Raw genomic sequence first — 22544 nt, forward strand, 5'->3', positions numbered from 1 at the left:
AGGGACCCCAGAGTCATCGATTCATTTGGTTGTTTGGCGCTTACGGCAAAAGCTTGTCGATCGTCAACTCCCTCAAATGAATCTCTTCAGGGTGAGATCTTCGTATCGACCCTCGTGAGAAAAGCTTCTCGGGGACCCGCACTACGCGACCATCGACATCGGGTCCTAGACAAGGGTCTCAAAGTCATGGACCTCCTTGACTATTTTCCGCTTACGGAAAAAGCTTGTCGGTCCACAACTCCACCAAGAAAATCTACTTTGAGTGAGATCTTCGTACCGACCCACGCGAGAAAAGCTTCTCGGGGACCCGCACTACGCGACCATCAATCTTAATTGGCCTAAGGTTCAATGTTCTATAAAGGTCCTTAGAGTCATTGATCCTAATGAAGCTATTGATCGCTTACGCCAAAAGCTTGACGATCGCCAACGTCTCCAAAAGAGTCTACTCTAAGCGAGGATCTCGCATCGACCCTTACGAGAAAAGCTTCTCGGTGGCCCATACTACTCAACCTCTCCTATCTCAAATTTACACTCTAGACTCGGGTAGAGAGTCTTTCCCACAAGGCTACTTGCAATCAAGGTGTCATCCATTCGGTATCATAGGATCATGGAACCACATAATAGATTACAAAGTTTAAAGCAAAAGACAATAAATAAGGCAAACAACCAAATGGATAAACATCCACACATGCGAGGAAGCAACCTAGATTACGCTTGACTTGCTTAGGGAGGTGTCCCCAGCAGAGTCGCCAGCTGTCGCTACGCGAAAAATACAGAGTCGCCATCGGTTTTTATTTATTCCAAAGGAAAGGGAAAATATCAAGAAAACTCCAAATAACGGTCATCGCAACCACGAACAGGTTCAGAAGTCAGTTATGCAAGGGGAAAGTATTATCACCTTTCACATCCATGGTACTCCATGGGAACCATCTAGGATATTACGCTTGAGTGGATGTTGTTTATCTAATGTTTGCTTGCCAAAGGTTTGCAAAATGGACGTAGATTTTAAATTAGCGTGCTCACCAAGGATTGGGTCCTCGTTCCTACGTATGCTGTAAGACCCCAATTTTGACCCTAAGATCCCTCATGCAATTTCATCATAAGCATTAGCATTGGGATCATACCTTGACATCCTCCTTACCCCTCTTTCATTGGGTTTGTTTTGGGAGAGATCACCAAGCACTATGTGATTGTATCATACTTATATTTTATCATTTTACAAACCAAAATACCAAAAATATATCTTTGCATTTGCCTAACTCCTTTGTAGGTAGGGCATGATCTCTATTGATTTATCAAGTTCATATCTAGGGTTTGAGACCCTCATGACAAAGAGCACAACCATGAATTGATCCAAGAATGGTTATGAGCATCATATATGAGTTCCATTGATTCCTACATGTTATATTGATCATGTTTTCTCAAGAGTTTGAAGGTGATTTGCCTTGGAAACCCTAGTTTGACTGGGTATCTTGAGTAACTTCTCCAATAAGCTATCTCACCGATTGATCAAATTTCTCAAGGGACACTCTAAAATTCATCATCTTATTCATATATGATCTACCATGAGCCAAGAAAGTCAAAAGAATTAAAGGTTAGCAAGTTGGTTGATGGTGGTTGGCCAGATGAATTCATCTGATCAAAACTGGGTCTCCCTAGACCCATCTCCTATAATTTTTACCATATGAAAATTATTCCAAGATCAAAGTTAATCTAAATGACATTAAAAACAACTTTAATGTTGAGACCTAGAGCTAGTTTTTCTTGGAAAATCATTTTCTATGTTGAAACATTATATGTCATTTTGTCTAAACCCTAATTTGAAAGTCAACTTCCCAAGGCCATAACTTGCTCATTTTTCATGAGATGAAAGATTTCCAAGTTGAAAAATTAAATTCAAGATATCTAATTCAACTTTTATGTTTGGAGTGAGAACTAATTCAGCTTTTATGAGCATGTGATATGAGGTTACATTATAGGTCATTTTTGACATATACCATTGAACAAGTGATTTTTCCAAACTTAAAAAATACATAACTCTATTATTCTAAATCCAAATGACATGAAATTGGTGACCATTTTGAAGGAATTTGAAAGATATACAAATTTTATGAAGACACTTTTCTCATTAAAAGCTCACATAAAAAGTTAAGTAAGGTGGAATATTGAGGTATATGGCTTGACACTTAGAAATTTTTTCAACATGTTGAAATTTCCAAACTTCCACCTCAAAATTCTTTATGTTCCAAGCTCCAAATGAAAAAGTGTTGAACATCAAACTTGTTCCCTTTGATCCAAGCTTTCCAAAGAACCCAAGTTCATGCATTTTGGACAAAGATTGTTAGGTTTGCACATGGCTTTAACAGGGTTGCATCATTGGAAAGAATCAATTGCACAAATTTCAGTTCACAATGCCTTGTCATTCAAGCTTCATTCAGACTTCAATTGGAATCACTTTGGACCTTAATGCATTGTATCATGGGCCTGTACATGCCCATGCATCTCGTGCCATCCACATTGCCAATTTTGGACAGATTTTTGAAGTGTGCAAATATCATTCCCTTTGGATATAAATAGAAGGCCTCTGAGCTCATTTAAACAATACTTTGCACGCCAGCTTTGCCCCCCATTGAAACCCTCTCTAAAGGAAAACCTGAGAAATTTTAATTTGAAATTTGAGTTTGAATCTCAACTGTTGGAGATTCAAGAACTCCAGGATCCAAAGCCTACCTTGCAACCTCTCTAATCACTTCCTGCTAGCTTCTCAATTCAGATCGTGTTTGGAGCAAGCAACATCAAGAACTGCATAACATTGAAGGTAATTTTCAGAAAACTTCATCTCTTCGATTCTCACTCAATTCTACTCAATTCTCTTGTATCTTTGGTTGTCTGAAGTCCTACCAATATAGGCAAGAAGATTGAGTTGCTTAGAGGTCAAATCGAAGCAACTCAGTTGATGCACCTCAAAATTCAACTCCTCATATCTTTCTATATATGTGGAGTTAGTTAAAATTGAGGTGATATTCGTGATCTACACCATTTTATCTTTAAGATCATGTCCTCTTTTGTAATTTTTGATGTGGTGATGATCGAACCAGTCCGGTCAGGGTCATCGGAGAAGATGACCGGCCTTTGGACTCCGACGATGAGCTGGAAGTGTTCAGATCCATTGATTTGTTTAAAACGTTTTAATCTGGAGCGCTCATTGTGAATACCAGGTGTGTGGATGAGTTGACTAGCGTGTACCATGGAACGCGTGTTCTCCACCACTTGATTTGCCACCTCAATTAATGAGGTAGATCAAGTGGTCCACGTTTTTTGCTATTTTCTGATTTTCATTTTAATCCTTTTATTTTCATTAATTCATATTAATTTTAATATTGATCCAAAAAATATGAGAGTTTCACCAAAAAATTTCAAATGATTTCCTCTTTCATATTTTGAATTAAAATTATTTTTTGGATCATTATTAATATTTTTCATGATTTAATTGATTTTTTGTTTGTTTTGAATTGTTTAAAAATACTTTTAAGTCTTTAAAAATTCTGAAATTTTTTCTCCAAGGTCCTTTGACCTTATTTGACCTATGATAAATCTCATGGCCATTTCTTTGGTGTTTTGATGAGGTTTTAGGAATTTGATAAACCATATTTAATTTAAATGTATTATTTTAGTCTTTTTAATTTGAATAAATGCCAATTAATTATGTTGACCATTTGTGATGACTTGTTTGAGTTTGACTCTTGTTGTTGGGTCTTGGTCAAGGTTGATTTGACTTTGTCAAGTTAATATCATTGGATTTAGGGGATTGATGGAATGTACATTCCATCTCCCAAAATGAATGGATGATATTTATTTGGTAAAAGTCCTCCTTTGACCAATTTGAGTTTTGATCCATTCCCCTCCCTCTTCGTCTCATTCCCCTTCTTTATGTATTCATCTCATTTGGCCTATGATATCTTAAAGTCCTAAGGTTAGTTGATTGAAAAATCAACATAAGTATGGATGAGATTAGACCACCTCTTTTGCATATTCTTTTTGTGTGTGGTATGTTTCATGAGCATAGTCCATTATACTATGTCTCTAACATGCATTAACACCAAAATTATATTGCCCGACCTCAAATAGTTGCGAATTCTACATAAGTCCAATTACGATTGCTTAACATAGTGCTAAATTTGTGACACAAAAGGCATAGCATTCCAGTTAGTGAGATTGTAAGTCTCCCCTCTTTCATGGTATTGTGTGGAGACTTGGCATTTTTTCCTTCCTTTGGAAGATGTCTTGGCTCAAGGATCCATGCTTGTGATAAGTGGGTTGAGTGTTCTCGAAAGAATGACTTAAAAAATGAAAAGCAAAAGCAAAACAATACTAACTTCTAACTCATTAACAACTAACTTTTAATTTCAAGCCATTTACTTTAATGTCATTTAATTTTAGTCTTTATTCATTTGCCATTATTCATACCATTCTAATTGTTTATGTTAATGCAATTTTCACTTCGTCCATTTGGACCATATTGTGTGATATATTCCATTTTGTGTATACTTTGTTTGCTTGTGTGTTCTTTGGCCATTAATGTATATAATAACAACAAAAACCCTAAAAAAACCTTTGTGTGGACTGTTGACTTGATCTTGGACAAATGGACTTAGAATTTAGGCAACATTCCTATGCTAAAGGACTTGGCCAATGGCAACTTTTGTGAAACCAAGTGCTTGCAATTTGAACTTCATCTGATACATCATTCAAGATCTCTCTGAGTTTATCTGCAACATGATCATTGTGAAGCTGTTATTTTGAATTTGTGACTTGTGGAATTCATCTGTTACATGGGCTAATTTGAAGAAGACCATGGAGTGTCTAAAGCTTGGATGTGGCTATCTTTATTTGATGCCTTGCTCTTCAAGATAATATAATTGTGCATTTGTGTGTTGCTTGATTCTAAATGTCCAAGGGAATTTGGGTTTCTGTTGACATTCTTGTCTATTGGATTGCTACCCATTGGCCAGATCTTTTCAACCCTTAACTTTTAATTTTGTGCATGGGATTAGTCTCTTCATCTTCTCCCCATTTCTTAAATTTCAAAATTTCTTCCTCCTTTTTAAAATTTTTCTTTGTTTGAACTTGTTTTGTTATAAACTTTGACCACTTTGTAAACTAGAAACTTTGGCCTTATGCCATTGCATTTTCAAACTTCTTTTCTTAAATCAAATTTGTAAATAAACTTAACTATACTTGACACAAACTTTCAAAATCCAAAAAAGAACTAACTCATTCAAACCATTTTTAGGCCTTTGTGCCTTTCAAACTTAAATTTTATTAAAAGCAATGCATCCACTTTGAAATTTGTATCACGAACTACGAGGTTTTGATCCCTCATTTTTATGTTGGTACGTAGGCACAAGTCCGCAGGTCTTGTCAATCACAAAAATATAATTAATGAATTCTTTTCTCATCCCCCATTCTATTTGTTTGTAAACATCATTTTTGTACCAAATATACGTGCACACAAAAAGGGATCCCTAGGAGTACCTAGGACACTTTGGGTGCTAACACCTTCCCTCTGTGTAACCAACCCCCTTACCTGTAATCTCTGAAATTTTATTAGTTTTGATTTGAAAACTTCTTACTTTTGGGTTTTGTTCGTACTTTTTACCTTTTCCCTTGGAAACAATAAAAGCGCGGTGGCGACTCTTGTTATTTGATGTCTAGATTATTCATAGCCTGATGATCATGAATTTACCGCTACATATGCCTACTTGTTAAAGTGAGAAATCAGAGCCCCGTAATTCGTGGGTTTAAAAGGTTTGTTTGTTTTGTTGATTTTATTACCTTGAAGAAGGGTTTTCGAAAGTGATGCCCTAAGGCTCAAGCAAAAGGTTTGAATGCGTTGAAGTTGTTTTTAGGTTTTGAGAAAGGTGTTATTGATTTCGAATTGCACTAAAGACTATGGATAAAGGTGAATACCTCGAACTACCAAGCCAAATGTCTTGTGTTCGAAGCATTCAGAACGAGTGTAGGAAAACTCCATTCTCATCCCTTCTTTACCACTTAAGGCTTGTGGCGTATAATCCTAGTCTCCATTTATTGTGTTTTTGAGTTTGATTTAAGAAAAGACCGCTTGACGTTGGATTGAGGGTTTGATTATTGATTTTGATTTAAGAAAATACCGTTTGACGTTGGATCAAGGGTTTGATTATTGATTGCGAAATAATGAGCGCTCATAATGCCTAAGGAGTAGCTATAAAACAATAAAAGAAAGCAAGTAAAAGCATACATTGGAAAGGGGAGGGGGTACATGTAAAGTACAAGGGAGTGCAGGAAATAAAAGGTCTCATTGTTAGGCATCCCAAGAGAAAGCCTTGTGTGTGCAATTGTGTCATAAACTAGAAAATGCATAAAAGATTACAAGTTCTTGAGTCTTGAATGCTCCTTTCCATGTCCGGGTTGTATATTTGTCCAAGGTCTTTTGCAAGGGTCCTAATGAGAAGTCCCTAAGTCCATTCCAATGTCTTTTCCATGCTAAGGGAGTTAGTGTGTCTTTTTGTATTTTTTAAGTCTAATCCATTTTTAGGTTCATTTTAGAATGAGATGGAGAATGTATAATATGAAATATAAAGCAAAATAAAAATAAATTAAGTAAATGACAATAATTAAATGTTAGGAGCGGAAATTAAAAATTAGATGCGAAATAGTTAAGAGTTAGAAGTTAGGTGCATGAATTAAAAGATAGATGCGAAAATTAAAGAATTAGAAGTTAGATGTTGAATGTTAGGATTAATCAAAATTAAAGAGAAAATGATAAGATTCAAAATCCATATCAAATATTAAATCTAAAACAATCTAAAATATCAAAACAATTCTAATATTATCAAACAAATATAAAAAATAAGAAACAAATAAAACTCTAAAATAAAAACAATTATTCATGTCAAATTAAAATCAAAATACCAAAAACAATCGTCAAAACCAAATTATTAAAATGGAATTCTAAAATTTCAAGCAATTAACAAAATCAATACTCTAATCAAAATGCTACAATTATTAAAATCAATATTCGAATTATCAAACAATTAACAAAATTAGGATTCAATCAACATTCTAATTACCTACAAAAACAAGACCAATATTCTAATTATCAAACAATTAGCAAAAATCATTATCCAATTAGCATTCTACAAACAACATGATTAATATTCTAGTCATTATCAAAATTATCTAAAACAATTAACAAAATGGAAATGGATTAAAAACAAGCAGGCCTCGGATTTCAAAATTAAGCCCAAATAGAGGGGGGTACCAGGCCTAGAGGGGGGATGTACAAGCCAAAATTGCTTGGGCTCAGCCAAAGCCCAAAATAGAGAATAAGAAGGAACCAAAGATTTGTTCCCCTCATCTCCACTAATGCTCAGCCGCGGCCACGAGAGGAAGGAGAAAATTTTACCTTGTACCCCTACGATTAATCCCATACCCCTACAAAAATTTAAAAATTCCCATTTTACCCTTAATTGGTTTTAACCAATTTACCATTTCATTTTTACCATTCAGTTGAAAATTCCAAAAATTACACTTTCACACCCCTCGCACCGGAACACTTGCAAAAAGACTTCCGGTATGTATTTTTCCAAACCGGAAGACTTTTGGGAAGACTTCCGGAACACAAAAAAAAACAAACCGGAACACTTAAGGAAAGAGTTCCGGTTCACATAAAAAAATTTCAAAAAAAATTTGCATACCGGAACTCTTTGGAGAAGAGTTCCGGTTTGCTTTTTTTGTGTACCGGAAGTCTTTCTTTAAGTCTTCCGGTACGTGTTTTTTTTTTTTTTTTTTTTTTTTTTAATTTTTTTTTTTTTTTTTTTTTTACAGAAATGGAAAATCTTCCCAAAATATGTGTAGATACTACTGATGCGTTTATGACGACGGAAAGATTTGGTACACGAGAAGAGGTTATCAGATGGATTAAAGAGGTTGGAATCGACAATAAAGTAACTGTTATTATCAGTCGTTCAGATACTGAAACGGGGAAGAGAGGGAGAAGTAACAAAATAATATTTGGCTGTGATAAAGGTGGGAAACACAAGATTAGTGATAGTGGTACCCAAAGTGCGTCCAAGAAATGTGGATGTCCATTTAAAATCAGGTCGACTCCGGCGAAAGATGGATCTGGTTGGAAGATTGATGTAAAATGTGGGTTACATAATCATGGTTTACCTGATAGATTAGAAGGTCATTCGTTTATTGGTAGGTTGACCACAGATGAGAAGCAACATGTCGCTGATTTGGCAAAGAGACATGTAGCACCTAGAAACATTTTGCTTTCCTTGCAAGACAAGTTTCCTGAGAATGTCACTCGTATTACGCAAGTATACAAGCATAAGAGTGTGATAGAAAAAGAGATAAGAGGTCCAAGGAGTGAGATACAACATCTGTTTAAGCTTATTGAGGATGCAGGATATGTGTATTGGAGTAGAAAAAAGGATGACTCGGAAGTGGTGAGAGAGATATTTTGGGCACATCCTGATTCAGTGAAGTTGTTGAATATATTTCCGATTGTGTTAGTTATGGATAGCACCTACAAGACAAACAAATATAGACAACCTTTGTTTGAAATTGTTGGCATGACATCGACTGAGTTGACTTTTGCTGTTGGATTTGCATATATGGAGTCTGAGCAAACAGAGAATTTTTGCTGGGTATTGGAGAAATTAAAAGAGTTGTTTGTGAAGAAAGACATGTGTCCACAAGTGATTTTGACAGATAGAGATCTTGCTTTGATGAAAGCAATTGAAGTTGTGTTTCCCAACTCGATTAATTTGCTATGTAGATTTCACATTAACAAAAACGTTGGTGCCAAATACAAACAACATGTGGTGAATGACCTGCAAAAGACGATAGACACATTATGGATGGAAGTTGTCTGGGCTAGTGATGAGGTTGAGTATGGTCAGCGGTTGCATCAACTTGAGCAAGCATGTGTTGATTATAGTGGATTTATTAATTATGTGAAAGACACATGGTTGACTCCACATAGGCATAGATTTGTTGGAGCATGGATTAATCGAGTCCTACATTTGGGTAACACAACGACTAATCGGTACGTCTTATAATTTTATATTTGATTTTTTTTTATGTTTTTTGATGTGTTATTTTCAATATCTGATATTTTTAATACTTGATATTTTCAATATCTAATGGTATTTTTTATATCTGATATTTTTAGGGTTGAATCTGCTCATTGGAAGTTAAAGCAGATGTTAGGAAACAGTATAGGTGACATGGTCAAATGTTGGGAAGCCATGAATAACAACTTGAGGTTACAACTTGGAAACATTAGAGCTTCATTTCAAAAGAGTTTTTACGAAGTTGAGAACGCGCACGTAAGTCCCTTTTATGGTTATTTGCGTGGTTCCGTATCTCGAGCTGCTTTGAGACGTATTGCTGAAGAGTTATTGAGAGTTGATTATGTTGGAACTAACAGGCAAATATGTGGTTGTACTCTTAGAACATCTTATGGGTTACCTTGTGCTTGTGAGTTAGGAAGATACAGAGTAGGTGGTATACCGATACCCATTGATGCTGTTCATGTTCATTGGAGGAAACTAACTATGGAAGTTGAGTTAGAGAAAGGTGAAGATGATGGATCAGAGGTGGATATGACAGCTGCAATGGATGAGTTGTGGAGACGATTTAGGTCATTAGATGTTGTTGGGAAAAGGGCATTAAGGAGTAGGGTATGTGAACTAGCATACCCAACAATGACAACATTGTGTCCACCACCTGAGAAAATAAAAACCAAAGGAGGAGTGAAGAAGAAAGGGAAAAAACCAGCAGATTATGATGTTTATAGGGACCCTTCGTATCATGAGTATGTTGATAAGGCATCTCAATCTTCACAAAGGCAATCTCAACCATCACAGACTTCGAAGAAGATCAAATTATCAAAGAAGCAACCACAATTCATTGTTCAATTTCCTAATCATATTAGGTCATACATTGAAGATGTAGTTAATGTTGAATCAGATGGTAATTGTGGATTTAGAGTCATTGCATCATTGCATGGATATGGTGAGGATGGTTGGTCAATGGTTCGCAGAGAGTTGGGGTTGGAATTAATAGACAAGGATAGGTCAACTTTGTATGACAAGTTATTTTCTAATCGGTTGTCAGCTGTGAGAGAATCTTTGATGATAGAATCGTTTGGTTCACAACCACCTGAAAAATGGATGAGTCTACCAGATATGGGTTACTTGATAGCCAATCGTTATAATGTTGTACTTGTCTGTTTAGGCAATCCGTGCATCACTTTCTTTCCGATGACAAGTTCACATTCACCAAATGTCTCTATTTATTGCATTGGTTTTGTTAACCAGAATCATTGGGTTCAGGTATGTATTTTTATGTCTAAATATTTTAATTATTCCAGTTAATATTTTATGTTATATGACTTAATCTTTTAATTATTTTACTTTATCAGGTTAACATGAAAGAGGGGTTTCCATTGCCACCGGTCACATTAGATTGGAAGAAATTTCGTTCTCATATAGCAACTACTTGGATGCTAGGATTTGCAGGACGTATGCAACATTGGCAATTACTTACACCTGTATTAGCATGATTATGTAATCAAAACATAAATATGTAATCAAAACATGAAATCTATATTATTATGTCTATTATATTCAAAGCTTAATACATATAATCAATGTGAACGAGAAATATGCAAAGCTTCAAATAAATCAGAAAACTGTGGACTCCCTGTCTATATGACCATCTCATCGCTCGGGGAAGACCACAGTTTCCAGCAGGATTCCAATTCTCCCCTCTTTTTCCAACAGTTGGAAAATACTCGTGAATCCAACACTGTTACAAAATAAAAACATAATAAATAAAACAAATTAAGTTACAATATTTTATAAAATGAATCCAACACTTAATTAACAAAATTAAATTATATACCTGTAGGAGAGTAGGATATCCACCTAGCTGTTTGCAACTGTACATGGACGCATCTCCAAGATATCGGTAGAGGGTAACTAGTGCAGCTGCTCCCCAACTATATCCTGAACATCCATCCAAGTCCCTAAACAGGAGGAGGTATCGTGCCTCTACAAGTGTAAAGGTCTTATCAGCAAATATGGTGGAACCCACCAACATCAATAGATATGCTCTAGTCGCATATGCCCAGCTGGAAGCAGCCCTATGATGTACGAATATATCATATAACCACTCCAACTTGTAATACGACCCCCTGCAGCTCCGAACATGTGACTGTGCCTGACTCTGTGACACTCCTAGGTAGTCCACAGCAAGTTCAACAGCTAGCTCTTCAGTCACATCCTGAGGACTCCAAAAGATACCCCTAATGGGCAAGTGAAGTAGACATGCGACATCATCTAAAGTAATGCTCATTTCACCAAACGGCATGTGAAATGAAGATGTCTCTAGATGCCATCTTTCCACAAATGCAGAGACAAGATTTGTGTCTATCTTGTTCAGACTCGTTCTCTGCAGTGAAGCTAAACCGGATCTAGATACCCAACTCTCCATCTGTGGTGGAAGAGCCAATGGAACCCTAGAATTCAACTTCAGTCCATGTCCGGCAACCTTCAACTCTTTCTTTGGTCCTCTTTCCTAAAAACAATTAAAACACATATTAGAAAACAAATTATAAAATATTCAACTATTATTCATTTTCAAATATAGTCCGTTTACTTACCTCACCGAACCATATATGTCGAGCAACATGATGCTCGTACTTCACCAAAAGCGATGTATCGTACGGCCCTCCTGGATATCCAGTCGGCTCAGCTGCAGCTGCAGATGAAGATGCACCCCGGTCTAACGTGCGGACTGGAATCCGACCATCTGCACCTCTTCTTCGAACCACTGCAAAAATAATGTAAAAAAAAATAATTAAAAAAAAAAAAAAAAAATTACGTACCGGAACACTTCAAAGAAGAGTTCCGGTACACATCATCCAAACCGGAAGACTTGAAGAAAGTGTTCCGGTATATAAGTATACAAACCGGAAGACTTTCTAGAAGACTTCCGGTTCAGTGTCCAAAAAAACAACAAACCGGAACACTTAAGAGAAGTGTTCCGGTATACAATTTTCAAACCGGAAGACTTACTCTTAAGTGTTCCGGTATACAATGCAAAAACGCCAAAAAATTTTCTTCTCCGGAAGTCTTCAACGAAAATGGTAAAAAAAATTTGAAACGGAAAATATACCCTATTTATATGAGGGTATTTTGGTCAAAAAAATTTAAATGTAGGGGTATGGGTACAATTGTAGGGGTATAGGGTAAAATTTTCGAGGAAGGAACAGGTCACGATGGACCTAGCCGCATCGCATGCGTCACCGTCGGCTCCTTAAGACGACCTCCCGTGTCACCTCACTCTTAGTCTCACCTCTCTCGCCCTAAGCACAACCGTCAAAATTGAAAAACGCGACACCGATTCTTTACCGACGAAGACGGATACGAAGCAAACGGCGAATGAAAAGTCATACCAAACTACATCATAGCGACCGATCAATCAACGTTCAAAGAAGAAAACTAGCCTACCGGCGATGAAAACGACGACTTCGTCGACAACATCAATCTTGCAACTCTGGTGAGCTCTTCGTAATTGCCTTTCCGTCTTCTTCCTTTTTCTCCACTATCGATTTGTTTTGGTATGGTGCTTCGGCGATTATATTTGCAATTTTTTTGCAGATTTTCTTGTGGTGATTCGATTCGTTTCCTAAGCAAGAATCAGTGCGTTCGATGAAGATTGGATCGTGATGCGGGGATTTGCCGGTTATTGGCGGTTCGACGAAGATTGAAGCGGATGGGGGAAGAGTTTTTAGTAGAGAAAAGTGAGGGAGAAGAGTTCTGGAAGAATGGTTCGAGCGAGAGCCCCATTTCACTTCATCAACTGTGTTTATATAGACTTTTTATTTGAGATTGGATGAGCTTTTGAATTGATGTTGCACCACGTTTCAATTGTAACTCTGCGTTTTAATTTCTCATTTGTCGTTTACATGCTGGAACGTCGTTTCAATTGGTTGTAACTTGTTGTCGTTAACGCATTGTAGCTGCGTTTTACTCTTTGCACTTTCATGCTGTTTGGCTGCGTTACTTGTTACAGCTTGGAGTTTTTCGTTTTCTGGTTTGACTTGAGTTCCCCAGCTTTGTACTTTGCGTTTTGAACTGTGTTTGACTTTGCAGCTTGTAGTACTGCGCTGGCTTATACAGCTGTTTTCTTTATTCATTTATTTGAATACTTGGAATATGGATATGAGTGACTTAATGAGATTAAAAATTGGATTTGGATTAATGGATAATTGCATTATGATTAGGTGGATAATGGACATGGACTACAAATTTGGATTAAAATTGGTGTGGACATTTGGTTTGTACATGTATAGTTATTGGATAACCAAAGTGGATCATGGGCTTACAATTGGGCCTAACAAAAAAATGGATTTTTTAACATAAAAAAAAGATGAATGAGCTTAAGTTCTATTATTGACAAGCATGACCCGTTAGTAAGAAATAGTTTAAATTCAATCAAAATTTCTAAAATTAATTTGAAATAAAAGATGACATAAATTCCAAAATTAATCTAAATCTCAAAAATCAAATTGAATATCCAAAATCGATTTCGAATTAAAATCAATTTGAACTTCAAAAATAAATTTGAAACTAAAATCAATCGGGAAAAAGATTATGATGCAATGATGAAAATATGAATCGGATAACGACATGCAGTGAACCAACGGACCCAAATGATCATAAGACTTGTAAATTGTATTAAACCATGGTTGAATGAAATGACTGAACAAATGCATCAGTGCACCAAGAAACACTTGAATTCAAGTCATATGCCGCCTCTAGTTGAACCATGCTTATTCAAATGAAATGAATGGACGAAGATGATATGCAAATGTTTGGGTTAGTGACCTATATGATTATGTGAATGGTAGGGAGAATTTCTGGGTATGACAGCTGCCCCTATTTAATCTTCTCGGACCTGAATTGTACGGATAACAACGACTTCCAAACAATAAAGGTAGGAGAGGATTAAATACTAGAATACTGGGAAATTTGCCCACCGGGAACAAATGAAATTCAATGTGAAGATAGGTCACAAGGGGGTCTTTTCACTTGGAAATGCGGGATGAACAAGCTAGTTTATGTGTAGGGCAACTGCTGGGAATCAGAATGTTATGTGGTAGATGGGTATATGAGCAGTTAGATATGCATGACGTATGCAGTATGCTAATGCAATATGATTGATTATTTTTTCATTTTATCTCCACTAACAAGTGTTTTAGAAGGCACCGAGAAAGAATTCTCCGCTGGGGGATATATGGTGATTGTCTTCGGAACTTGTTTGCCAAGCAACATCCGGGCTTCAGGATGACAAATGACTTTGTTGGGGACGACAATAGGGAATTTGGAATGTAAATAGTTGGTCGTCAACTCTGAGGTTGGGGACAAAAGCAAAAGCAACACTGATCATTGGGGATTAAAACATCCTGACCTTAATACTGCGACTGGGGTAAAACTGGACATTCTCAACTCCGTGGTTGGAAACAAATCGTGATCAACATCGTTTCTGGGACTAGTAAAAGGGTAGGCGTCAACTCTGAAGTTGGGGACAAATGAACATCGAATCTAAGGCCGAGAACAAAGGTAGTAGGCGTCAACTCTGAGGTTGGGTTTATAGGTATAAACTCTGAGGTTAGAGGATAAGAAGATGGCATAATAACTCAAAAGTTGGGAAAAGGGAAACCATTCAGCTCTGAGGCTAGGGGCAAAAAGTTCATTAACTCCAATGTTGGAAAAAGGTAGGCATTTGGCTCTGAGGCCACGGCAAGAAAAGGTACGTTAACTCCAAAGTTGGAAAAAGATAGACGTTTAGCTCTGAGGCTAGGAAAAGATAGATCGTCAACCCTAAGGTTGGAAAAAGGTAGTCGTTCAACTATGAGGCTAGAGACTAAAGGTAATCGTCAACTCTAAGGTTGGAAAAAGGTGGTTGTTCAACTCGGAGGCTGAAAAAAGATAGTTATTCAGCTTTGAGGTCGGGGAAAGATAGACATTCAACTCTGAGGCTAGGGGGAACACGGTACATCCATTATGAAGTGGAAAAAAGGTAGATACTCAACTCTGAGGCTGGGAAAGGACGGTAATCGTCAACGCTAAGGTTGGAACAAGTAGGGTCTAAGCTCTGAGGCAAGAAAGAGATACACCGACTCCGAAGTTGGAAAAATGTAGTTGCTCAACTCTGAGGCTGGGAGCGAAAAATGGTAAACGCCAACTTCGAGGTTGGAAACAAGCATATACTCGACTATGAGGTGGGACGATAAACGGTAAACAACAACTCTGAGGCTGGAAAAGGGGCAACAACTCTGAGGTTGGAAAAAGGATAACAAACGTCAACACTGAGGTTGGAAATAAAACGACAAACAAAAACTCTGAAGCTGGCGAATAAGAAAAGCGATAACAACTCTGAGGCTGGAAAAGGGGCAATGACTCTGAGGTCAGGGTAAGGAAAGGAAACATACAACTATGAGGTTGGGGTAACACAAAAAGTGACGACAACTCTGAGGCTGAAAAAGGGGCGACAACTCTGAGGTTGGGAATGAAAGGGCAACACTCTGAGGTTGGAAAAGGGGAAACAACTCTGAGGTTGGAAAAGGGGCAACAACTTTGAGGTTGGAAAGGGGCGACAACACTGAGGCGGCAAAAGTGGCGACAACACTGAGGTTGGAAAAGGGGTGACAACACTGAGGTTGGAAAAGGGAGACGACACTGAGGTTGAAAAAAAGAATAGACAACAACTATGAGGTCGGGAATAAGAGAAATAGACAACAACTTTGAGGTTGGAGAAAAAACCACCATCAACTCTGAGGTCGGGTGTAAAGAGGGATAACAACTCTGAGGTTGGGTAAGGGGTTAACATACAACTCTGAGGTCGGATATGAAAGGAATAGACAATAACTCTGAGGTCGGGAATAAGAGAAATAGACAATAACTCTGAGGTTGGAGTAGGAATTGGCATCAACTCTGAGGTCGGGTATAAAATGGTCTCTCAACTCTAAGGTTAGAGGTAATAACATCATAACATTTAACATTGAAAGAAAGGTGATCATATACAACTCTGTGATTTGGAGAAAAGAGATATCAATACCAAAGGGTATCGAAAAAAATGATAGAAACTGACGAGCGAAGGGAGAACAATACCGACGAGTATTGAAAAAAACTGATAGACACCGACGAGCGAAGGGAGATCAATACCGATGGTTATTGAAAAAAGTGATAGACACTGATGATGGCTTGACTAGTCTTTCGAATTTGAGAGATATGGGTAGGAATCACATGAGTTGGGTTAGAGAAAAGGGGTTTTGCCAACGAGAATTGGACTTTACGAGAGGTTTGGAAACGAAAATGGGTTGTTGAATAGTGCCAAGAGAGTTTTGGGATTACTTCTCCCTTGTTAAAGAGATTTTGTGCTATGATGGATGATATGTATGATTGAAATGATATGAATCATGCGTGACAGGTTGATGTAATGATATGAGGGTCTACGGATGCCCCCGATCTTGGGAATGATGCAATGAATGTTGAGGGGATTTTTGCTTATGCTACGAGGCTTCTGATTTATGGAGAGTGGGTTGCGTCTCACATGACTTCCCGACATCTGACTTCTTGATGTTGCTGGAGGATGGATCTGACGCAGACCTTCGGATTCCCCAAGATGGATCTGAAAAGCTTTCACATGCAAGGAGAAAACCTTTCTCTCTTTGGACCGTCTTGCCCCATTCTGTTGGATATCTGCACGGATTCCCCCAATCGCAAGTTATGAAGCAACTTCGTTGTGGATTATCGCAATCGTATCTGCCCCAGTGTCTCGGAACTGCATTCCTCTGATTAACCATTTCAGGGAGATTAACTTCTTGTGCTCTTGGGGTGGCCTACCCCAGTACGAGCCTTGAAGTAACTTTGCCTCTGGTTGGCTGATCTTTGAGGGAATGCCCCTGACCTACTGATCTCCAGAGAGATTGATCAAATCTCGACTTAACTACTTCAGATTGACTGAATCTTATAGAGATTTCTTGGCGTGACTGCCTCTGATCGATGGGATCTCAAAGCGGTTTGTCTTTCTGCTCAACAAGATCTTTAAACATTCCGACTGATATGATCAAGAGAAGTGATTTTCCCCTGCTCAATGGAGTTTCAGGAGTTCTACACTTTTGAGTCATCAAGTTCCTCAATTCATGTTCATTGTGGTAGATCCCTTGATGTCAGATGCTTACTCACGAGTAAGGCAAGTTCATTTTTAATTGGCCAAAGGTTCAATGTTCTACAAAGTTCCTCAATTCATGTTCATTGTGGTAGATCCCATGTGAGAAAAGCTTTTCGAGGACCCGCACTATGCGACCATTAATTTTAATTGGCCAAAGGTTCAATGTTCTACAAAGGTCCTTAAAGTCATTGATCCTAATGAAACTATTGATCGCTTAAGACAAAAGCTTGACGGTCGTCAACGTCTCCAAAAGAGTCTACTCTAAGCGAGGATCTCGTATCGACCCTTACGAGAAAAGCTTCTCGGTGGCCCATATTACTCAACCTCTCCTATCTCAAGTTTGCACTCTAGACTCGGGTAGAGAGTCTTTCCCACAAGGCTACTTGCAATCAAGGTGCCATCCATTCGCTATCATAGGATCGTGAAACCACATAATATATTACAAAATTTAAAGCAAAAGGCAACAAATAAGGCAAACAACCAAAAGGATAAACATCCGCACATACGAGGAAGTAACCTAGGTTAAGCTTGACTTGCTTAGGGAGGTGTCATCAGCAGAGTCGCCAGCTGCCGCTACGCGAAAAATACAGAGTCGCCATCGGTTTTTATTTATTCCAAAGGAAATGGAAAATATCGAGAAAACCCCAAATAACAGTCATCGCAACCACGAACAGGTTCGGAAGTCGGTTATGCAAGGGGAATGTATTAGCACCCCTCACATCCATGGTACTCCATGGGAACCATCTAGGATGTTACGCTTGAGTGGATGTTGTTTATCGAATGTTTGCTTGCCAAAGGTTTGCGAAGTGGAGGTAGATTTTAAATTAGTGTGCTCGCCAAGGATATAGTCCCCGTGCCTACGTATGCCCACTTGTTGAAGTGAGAAATCAGAGCCCTGTAGTTCGTGGGTTTAAAATGTTTGTTTGTTTTATTGATTTTATTACCTTGAAGAAAGGTTTTCGAAAGTGATGTCCTAAGGCTCAAACAAAAGGTTTGAATGCATTGAAGTTGTTTTTAGGTTTTGATAAAGGTGTTATTGATTTTGGATTGCACTAAAGACTATGGATAAAGGTGAATACCTCGAACTACCAAGCCAAATTTCTTGTGTTCGAAGCATTCAGAACGAGTGTAGGAAAGCTCCATTCTCATCCATTCTTTACCACGTAAGGCTTGTGGTGTATAATCCTAATCTCCATTTATTGTGTTTTTGAGTTTGATTTAAGAAAAGACCGCTTTACGTTGGATCAAGGGTTTAATTATTGATTTAGATTTAAGAAAAGACCGCTTGACGTTGGATCAAGGGTTTGATTATTGATTGCGAAATAGTGAGCGCTCCTAATGCCTAAGGAGTAGCTATAAAGCAATAAAAGAAAGCAAGTAAAAGCATACATCGGAAAGGGGAGGGGATACATGTAAAGTACAAGGGAGTGCAGGAAATGAAAGGTCTCATTGTCAGGTATCCCAAGAGAAAGCCTTGTGTGTGCAATTGTGTCCTAAACTAGAGAACACATAAAAGATTACAAGTTCTTGAGTCTCGAATGCTACTTTCCATGTCCGGGTTGTATATTTGTCCAAGGTCTTTTGCAAGGGTCCTAATGAGAAGTCCCTAAGTCCATTCCAATGTCCTTTTCATGCTAAGGGAGTTAGTGTATCTTTTTGTATTTTTTAAGTCTAATCCATTTTTAGGTTCATTTTAGAATAAGATGGAGAATGTACAATATGGAATATAAAGCAAGATAAAATCAAATAAAGTAATGTTGCGGGGTTTTCGTTACCTTTAGGTTTATTGATTAAACCAAAAGTCAACATACAATTCGAGTCGCCACCGCACTTTTATTTGTCCAAAGAAAAGGCTAAAAAGCGAACAAAAGCCAAGTAAGAAGTTTTTCAAATAAAAAACTAATAAAAATGTAAGAGATCTAGGTAAGGGGGTTGGTTATGAAATGAGAAGGTTTTACGCACCCAAAACATCCTTAGTACTCTAAGGGAACCCTTTTTGCAAATATATGTTGTAGGTTGGTATGTGGGAAAAGATTTGTGCAAAAGATTGGAGGGGTGAGAAGAGAATAGGTTATATTTACAAATTTTGTTGTTTGAATTGATGAACCCATTGCCTACGTACCATCACAAAGGAGGATCAAAACCTCGTAGTTCGGGGTAAAAATCTCAAAGATCGGTGAATTGATTTTAATCAAAAGCCTTGAGGTCTTTTGTTATCAGAGGGAGAAAACTCAACCTAAACCAACAATCCACCATGTGAGGAAGGCTTCAACATGCTAGTGAGGGGGTTAACCCTATAATAAGCATGGAAGGCTTATAATCCAACACTAAGGATGAGGTGAGATTTACATCAACCACTATGATAACTCAAACCTATGACTAATGTTTTTGAAAAGGTTTTAACAAGTGGCCATTGGAACCACAAAACAACTTGAAATGGGTTATATTTACAAGTTAGATTTATTTACAAAATGAGGTCAAAGTTGGATTAAAGTTTATTCACAATGAGTATTTATGAAAAATGGTTTTGAAAAGTCAAAGGCTTAAGGCCTAGGTTTCTAATTTGAAATAAAGTCAAAGTTTTAAAAATGATTTTTGGCTTGGTTAGAGTGGGGAGAAGAGAGAAGGGTTATTCCTAAAGCATACAAAGATAAAAGAGGAAAGAAAAACCCTTGGAGTTCCTTTTCTTGGAGTCATAGAGATGACTCAAGATGCTCCTTTCCTTTGGACTTAGCACACAAAACAAGCAATAAATAGATAGTTCAAGCTCCTATGATCTCCATTTTGGCTTGGCTCTTAACTTGGCTACCCATGACAATGGTCCTCTTTTCACAATCTCAAGGTGGGATCCCTATCACACAAAAAGAAAACATCAAAAAGTTCACGACACAATAAAGGGAATGGATAAAGAATAAGTTTGGAGGAGAAGTCCTTTTGAGGTCAACTTTGAAGTTTGGCATTCTAAAGGCATGATGCCTAGTTGCTCTTCAACATATTTTGCATTCTAAAGGCATGAGGCCTAGTTGCTCTTGAACTCCTTTAAACATGTGTAGATCCTAATTCTAAGTCCTTTCTCCTTTTGCATTTGGTTCACATCAAAACAAACACAAACAACACAAAATAGTAATATATTTATACACAATAATGGGCTCAAATGAGCAAAAAGAAAATGGCATAATCATAAAATATGTGCTCAAGTGAGCAAAGTGAAAATCAAGATGAATAATGAGCAAGAAATAAATGACATTAAAAGTAAATGGCAAGAAATTAAAAGCTCAAATTAAAGTTAGTAGTTAGTAAAGTTATGTTAGCTTGTCATAAGATAATGTAGCACTATGTTAAGCAATCGTAAGTGGACTAATGTAGCAGTCACACCTATTTGAGGTCGGTCAATAAAAATATAGGCAAAGAACACAAGTTAGAGATCATGACTAGTAAGCCAAGCTCCATAAACTTGCCATGCCAAACAAAAGGGGAAGAGCCTTGTATTGACTTTTGGTTATTTGCTTGACCAAGAAGCAACCTATCTTGGACACAGAATAACTCACTTGATCATGGATCAAGTTGAGTTTGGTTTGGATCAAAGAAGGTTAAACTTCTCATTTGTCAAGATCAACCTCAAGACTTTAACTCATTGACCATTGATGGAAAGAAAGGGATGAAGATGAAAGGGAGGGGGTAAGAAGTCAACAAACAATCCCAATTGATCAAGGGATAACTCATCCTTGATCAAATTCATTCATCTTTCTAATTGATGATCCATAAGGACTTTCAAACCACAAGGTTCAATGAATTTGATCAAAGTTGAATCAATTCAACCTCAATCAACACCAAACAGAAGAGAAATGAAGATAACAAGTCAAGAAGTCAATGATATTTTTTTGGCATTTTTTGAATTTAAATAAAATACAAATAAAAAATAAACAAATAAGGTTGAACCTCAAATTCAGGTCAAAGCAACTTCAAAAAGTCCAGTTAAACTCTCATAGGTTCAACATAGTCAAACAAGCTTTGACTAATTTTCTCACAAAATTTTGAAATCAGAAATTAATTAAAACCAATTAAAAAATAGCATAATATGGATTAAAATCTCAAATAATCTCAAAACAATCAAGAAATTGTTGAGACTATTTTTCATTGACTTATCATGATCCATAAATGCTATGAAAATATTTTTGGATTTTTAAAAGTCAAAAAGTATTTTAAAATGAATTAAAAGCATTAAAAACCAAGTAATTCATAAAAAATACCAAATGAAGTCACAAAAATAATTAAAAATCATAATATGAAACTAGATTCTTCAAATGAATTTTTAATGAATTTTTGAAAATAAAAGGAATTAACAGAAAATAAAAAGAAAATGGAATAAACGGAAAATACACAGCCATCAGATGCGTTTCATTAATTGACATGGCACAAGGCAATAGTTTGGATCTGAGGGAACACGCTGCTCATGAGTCAAACGCGTCACACAAAGGATTAAATGAAGTAATCAAAATGGATGCACACGATTAGATCCTGAAATGGAGATCCAATGGCCAAGGAGCAAGACACGTGGTGGTGGTGGTGGAAACCATTGTCTTCTCCGGCGAAGCAACAGAATCCGGCCAAATTTGCAGAGAAATGAATCTTAATGAAAATTAAAAACAAGGCCATGGAAATGAAGCTCGTGTGATGTAGATCATCATTGTACCAATGGATTTCCCTCACTCTTCTTATATTAAGAGAAAGATGAAGGAGAAAATCATGGTGTCCACACGGATTACTGATGAAATGAAGAATTGAAAGCATCAACAGCTTGCCTCAAGTGTGAGGACTTCAGAAAACCACAGAAACACAAGGATACTACATTGAATTAGGAGATTCAGATCCAAAAAGTTTGAATGGATACTTTCAAATGGATGAACTTTTGGCCATGAATTCTCCAAGATCTTTGCTCCTTCTTGATCTATGAATGTAATGGAAGTGATTGGCTAAGGAATTTGGCTTTAAAACTCAGCTAATGATGCTGAATTTCAAGCTCGGAAATCAGAGAAAAAATGGAATGATTCCTTTGGTGAGGGTGTGGTTTCACTTCTGCAGCACTTGGGATCTCCAAAAGGTTTTCAAATGAAGCTCATGAAGGTGTTATTTATAGTTGAATGTGGCTGATCACACGCTTCTTTCATGTGCATGAGAATTTGAAAATTGGATGCATGGGCCTGTGTAGGCGTGTGGAAGGCCTATAAATGACTACAGAAGCTAGC

General features: G+C 37.3%; 1 long non-coding RNA gene across 1 annotated transcript; it reads left to right on the forward strand.

The window, feature by feature from the left end:
* Positions 1–10255: 10255 nt before the first annotated feature.
* Positions 10256–10719, forward strand: LOC127127207 (uncharacterized). Its single transcript, XR_007805278.1, has 2 exons — positions 10256–10388; positions 10478–10719. It is a non-coding gene; the product is annotated as an uncharacterized LOC127127207 (long non-coding RNA).
* Positions 10720–22544: the final 11825 nt, after the last annotated feature.

The sequence above is a fragment of the Lathyrus oleraceus genome, chromosome 3 (genome assembly GCF_024323335.1).
Source record: "Lathyrus oleraceus cultivar Zhongwan6 chromosome 3, CAAS_Psat_ZW6_1.0, whole genome shotgun sequence".
In the NCBI taxonomy this organism is placed as follows: Eukaryota; Viridiplantae; Streptophyta; class Magnoliopsida; order Fabales; family Fabaceae; genus Lathyrus; species Lathyrus oleraceus.